Raw genomic sequence first — 6,265 nt, 5'->3', positions numbered from 1 at the left:
AGGGGTGGCTTTTTGTAATATTTGTGATTTCTTTCTGCTACTTTTCGTACCCCCGTCTTATGTTTCCCGACCTCGTTATAAATTGGAAGACTCGATCTTAATGAAAAGAGACAGTCAAGCCGACTTATCTGCCGCCCAGATTAGCCCTCGTTTTCTCTGCCATCTACCAGATATGGGGCGGAGGTTAACACATTTTGGCCTGGAGCACGGGGATGAATTTTACAAAACGTTATTAAAATCTGTTACCCATTAAATAATTAGGCCCCATTTCATCAACTGCTTAAAATACTACAAACTTTTTACACACTTTTGAGCTGTGCACACTGTCATGAATCCCTGGGATTGCCAAAGCAAGCGAATAATCCCACGTATATATGATTTTTATTCATTCGGTCATATGCCGACTAGTCTCATCTTAACAGAAGTGAAGTGAGCGAAGCTGAATGCATCTAGTTGGCATGGGACCGCATATATATGTGATCATTCACTTCTACCAGCAATACCAGGGATTCATGACAGCGTGCACAGTGCACACCACACATTGTCACGATTCAGAAGTCTGCAGTCCTATAGAGTGATTGCAGACTTTGTTCTCAAACCCGAAGAACCAATTTAAAGAGAATCTGTCAGCAGGTTTTTACCCACCAAACTATTTATATGTGCATGTAGATCTTTAAAAGACAAGTCCAGCAACACCTGTGTATGATCAGTCCGTTCCTTCATTACTGAGAAATTCTGCTTAACTAACAGGTTCTATGTGTGACTTCAGGCAAGGGAGCCATCAGTCAGAATGGAGGAGGCAGCACTGTGTGAGGCCTCCTTCACACGTCCGTGTCTCCGGTACGTGTTTGGTCCATTTCCTCACGTACCGGAGACACGGCCACACGTAGACCCATTAAAATCAATGGGTCTGCGCTCACGTGCGTTTTCTGCCAAGGACCGTGTGTACGTGTGGAGCATACGTGTGCCCCACATGCTAACATGTCCATTTTCTCTCCGGCATCACGGGTGTCACACGAAACGCAAACGGGTCACACGGAACACAAACGGACCACACGGATGTGTTCCGTGTGACACGCACCGGAGAAATCACATGTGTCTGCGAGAAAAAAAACCCAAAACATTACTCACCTTCTCCAGCCCTGCAGTCTCTGCCGCTGCTGTCACTTGCTTCCAACCGCCGCTCATTATGCTCATTGCATATTCACTTCACTGCAGCCGGAAGCAGCAGCAGCGGGGACTCGGCAGGACCAGAGACCGAAGATCAGCACCACGGACAGCAACGCCAGGGACAGGTGAGTAGAAAGTTCCCGTTCTCCGTGTGTTATCACGGATAACACACGGAGAACACACGTATGCCATAAACACGGCTCACGGAGGGCAAAACGCACCTTTGACACATCCGTGAAAACGTGCGTGGTTTTTCACGGACGTGTGAAAGAGGCCTGAGGAATAGAGCTGGAGTGACCAAGGCTTCAGCTGTACAAATAGCTCTTCAGCCTCATTAGCAAATACTGTATTTTTTTATTATTTAAACATTACATTTTTATATATACTGTATTATTCAGATTAAAATATAATAATAATAATATTTATTCATTTATATAGCGCTATTAATTCCACAGCGCTTTACATACATTGGTAACACTGTCCCCATTGGGGCTCACAATCTAAGGTCCCTATCAGTATGTCTTTGGAGTGTGGGAGGAAACCAGAGTACCCGGAGGAAACCCACGCAAACACGGGGAGAACATACAAACTACTTGCAGATAGTGTCCTTGGTGGGATTTGAACCCAGGACCCCAGCGCTGCAAGACGGCAGTGCTAACCACTTAGCCACCGTGCCGCGACGCACTTTTTTGCCCCAAAAGTAGGGGGGAATTTTTTTGCCCCAAAAGTTGGGGGGAAATCGAAGTGCCTCTCATAATTAGGATATAGCTTACAAGGGGGAGGGACACTGTGGCAGTGGAGCAGGATCACAGGAGGCAGAGTTGCAGCTAATGGACATCAGCAGCACGAGTGGGGCAATACTGCATTCCCGGGACTGGGAGAAGGGAGTGCCATGGCGGTGCGATGTGGGCGCCATTGCTTTCCAGGCAGTGGATGGGCTTCAGGAAAATGGCTGCGGAGGTAGCGCACAAGCAGATTGAGATCTCAGAGAGCCAAGACTGCACCCCCATAGCCATTTTCCTGAGGTCCATCATGTAGTAAGCGGCGCACACGCAGATTGAGATCTTGGCTCTCTGAGATCTCACTGCGTGTGTGCTGCCACCACAGCCATTTCCCTGAAGACCATCGCGTCCACTGCCCACAGATCAATTGAGTGCATTGCACCACCATGACACCCCCTCCTCCCAGCCCTGGTTAGCTGTATCCAGGTTACAAAACAGACTCTAGGATTATAAGACAGATCCCCTTTTTTAACATTAAAAAAATGTTTTCCTATTTTCTTTCTCTAAATTTGGGTCTTTATTTTTCTCATTTGCATCTTATAATCTGGTACATTTTATACTCCGAAAAATATGGTAATTCACATGCTAATTTCTCAGTAACAAGAAAACGGACTAACCATTTGTAACGTCCGAGTGGTGGAACCTCTGGGCCGTACACCGGTTTCCCTTGAGGAGGCAGCCAGGCAGGTCACCCCGCCAGAGGGTCTGGGTGCACGGTAGCCGAAGCACTGGTGGTAGTCAGACAGTCCGTAGGGGAGCAGGAAAGGTGGATGGAGTTCTGGACGGTGGTCCGGGTGACGAGGCTCAGAGTCCGAGGCCAGGTGGTAAGATCAGGCGGGATCCGAGACTTGCTGAGCGATGGAACGGGTCACCAAGCGGAGCCAGGGACTGGAGACTGGCGGAGCTGCAGAGGTGGTGGCACATCCGCCGAAGTCACCGTCAGGGTACGGGAATGAGCGTGGTTCGGAGCGGCTGGCGTGGCAGGACAGGCTCTACGAGACAGGACAGGGTTAATGCAGGCAAGGTACAAGACAAAGCAATAGGGGACCTGAACACTAGCTTACTAAACACGTAGAACAGGCCCCGCCCACCAGGAAAGTGATTCTTAATATACCCTGTACCTGTCTATGTAATTTCCTGTTTCTCGGTGCTGGCCCTTTAAGAGAGGGTCAATGACCGCGCGCGCGCCCTAATGCGCATGCGCGAGGCCCGGGTGCCAGAAGCCAGAGGAGGGAGCGGTGAGGAGGAAGCAGGAGAGCCGGGCTGCGGCAGAGATGCCGACGGGCGCCGGGAGCGGGGACCGGGCTGCCTGGCGACCGCAGGCAATGGGACAGGAAGGCTATGGAGCGGGGGACCGGGAAGCCTGGCACGGGAGCGGGTAAGCAAGGCAGAGGGACCGGGAAGCATGGCAGGAGAGCCGGGGAGCCTAGCAGGGGAGCCGGAGAGCGTGACACCATTGTAAAGGTATTGCTGCACTTGTCTTTGATAGAGCTGCATGCTCTTTGGGCATGTTATAGTTTGGGGTGTTAAATCCTGCTGACAGATTACTTTTAGGCTGTGACCGCACTTTGCATTTCCACCTGCGTTTCAGGTGCTTTTTAGGTCCGTTTTGAGAAGCACCTTTTTCATGCCAAAAGGCATGCGTTTTGATTTCACAGCAAAGTCTATGGAAAATGGGGATTTTCAGACCGCACTTGACGCATCTATAAGGGATAAGCAGGTTATCCTGTAAAACACACACCCCCGTACCATATCTACCTAAATGAAGACGAGAACCACGACTTTATTGCAGGAATGGCCACAGTTTTATTTTTACCGTATATATGTATACCAAAACTCGTGGCCCAACATGCCACTCAATTGTTAAACTTAACCTTATACATATATACCCGTATAACCAGAAACACCGATAGATCCGTCCGAGAGGCAAACCATCATTCCTAACCCCCCGGCCGTAACCTCCAAACCGGCCCAGAGGACCACCTCGGCCGTGACCACCTGGCCCGAGGTGAGGGGTAACAACGTTCCATCGTTAATTACCCCTACCCAGAACCTGCGGGACCTCCGCCCACAAGTTCCCATCCACTCCGAAGCCACTCCCCTTGAGCGACTTCGTACCAACAAGCCGACTGTCGGTACTCCCAACCTCTCAGACGGACCTATCACCCCGCTGTGACAACAATAAATTAGCAACTCAACCTTGTATTCACCTTTATTCCTCTTTTTTTTTTTTTTTTTTTAAGTTCTTTTTTTTTTTTTTTTTTTTTTGAAAACCATCACCTTTTCACCTTTTTATTTTTTTTTTTCATCTTTTTTTTTTTTTTTTTGAACATATACATATAATTATATATCAGGGCGGGCGGGTGGGACACAAAGATCAATCGACGAAAGGGGAGGTAAACAGCACACCCCCCTCTCTTATACCTCTCCCAACACCCCACCCCTTCCTTGCTCCCCCCCAATCCCCTTACAGCTCCCTACTACCAATCCTGTACTCCCACACATCCCCCATCCCATGCAAACCTATTAACCCTTTCCTAACCTTGCACCCTCCCGATCGTCATGGGGTCCATTCACCCCTATGGGGCTCACTGCCCTTCTTGACGCATCTATAAGGGATAAGCAGGTTATCCTGTAAAACACACACCCCCGTACCATATCTACCTAAATGAAGATGAGAACCACGACTTTATTGCAGGAATGGCCACAGTTTTATTTTTACCGTATATATGTATACCAAAACTCGTGGCCCAACATGCCACTCAATTGTTAAACTTAACCTTATACATATATACCCGTATAACCAGAAACACCGATAGATCCGTCCGAGAGGCAAACCATCATTCCTAACCCCCCGGCCGTAACCTCCAAACCGGCCCAGAGGACCACCTCGGCCGTGACCACCCGGCCCGAGGTGAGGGGTAACAACGTTCCATCGTTAATTACCCCTACCCAGAACCTGCGGGACCTCCGCCCACAAGTTCCCATCCACTCCGAAGCCACTCCCCTTGAGCGACTTCGTACCAACAAGCCGACTGTCGGTACTCCCAACCTCTCAGACGGACCTATCACCCCGCCACAGGCCGGCCAAGTGACACCCTTACTTGGCCCGGGCCCCCCACACCCCCAGCGCTTGCTCTAGGCCATCCCTCAAACCCAACATCCATAAATCCAGACCCACATCAGTCAGGTGAACCCCATCTCTCCTTAGATACTGCTCCGTGGACTCCTCCAATTCTCTATGCCGCACCACCAACCCACCATTTCTCGCCACAAACCTGCCAATAGCCCGGTTCAGCTTACTCCGAGCCCTATTAATACGGTCCACCGACCTCCCAAAACGCCACTGCGCCCGAGCTATAATGTCCGACCAAACGATAACTATGCCCGGGAACGCCCTCCACAAATGCAACAGGTCCAGCTTTATATCCCTTTTCAATTCCCTCGCCGACCTTACCCCCAAATCGTTCCCTCCCACATGCAAAATTAACACATCAGGGACACGATCCATACGGCTATAATAAGCCACCTCAGGGCGCACCCTACCCCAGGTCATGCCCCGAATTCCGAGCCACTTTACTCGAGCTTCCGACACCGACACTCCGAGCTGCCGACCGTCACGCCGCACATCCGCCCGTAACGCTCCCCAATACACATAGGAGTGCCCGAGGATCCACACAAGGCATGGACCTATAAAATACAAAGACCACGAATAAAAACAGCAACAGCACAAGAAATTGCCCTCAAACCGGCATCTAACACCAACCTTGAATCCCCCACCCCTGACCATCACCTGACCAAGTGAGGCCTAATGTACAAACGGAACCTGGAAGACTCCCACCTCCCAATCCGCCGGATACAATCCTCACTCAAACCCCACCTGGCGGCCTCCGTTGCCGCCCCAATCCGGAAGGAGTGAGACCCGTACTCACGTGGCTCCTCCCCCACCCTTGCTAGAGCCATCTTCAGCACCGCATTGAATTGATACCGCGACAAAGCCAATCCGTCCGTATGTCTAAGAAAAACACCAGGGTAACCGCCGCGCACCTTTAAAAACTCTGACACATGTAACACTGGGCACAACTGGTGCCCCGGTAAAGCGTACAACACTACTAAGCGCCCCCGGCCCTTCTGATCCGTCTTAGAAAAACGAAGCCGACATTCCACTCTATCCTCCCCCAGCATCACATCACTCAACAGCAAACCACCCCTCGCTTGCTTAGTCGGGCTGACCAATTCGCCAATACGAAAGGCCCCAAAAAACGCCAGTACAAAAGCTACCGAGAACAACACCCGCTCATAAGGAGACGAAC

The sequence above is a fragment of the Anomaloglossus baeobatrachus genome, chromosome 2, assembly GCF_048569485.1.
Source record: "Anomaloglossus baeobatrachus isolate aAnoBae1 chromosome 2, aAnoBae1.hap1, whole genome shotgun sequence".
NCBI classification, from domain to species: Eukaryota; Metazoa; Chordata; class Amphibia; order Anura; family Aromobatidae; genus Anomaloglossus; species Anomaloglossus baeobatrachus.
This window is presented reverse-complemented; position numbering follows the sequence as displayed.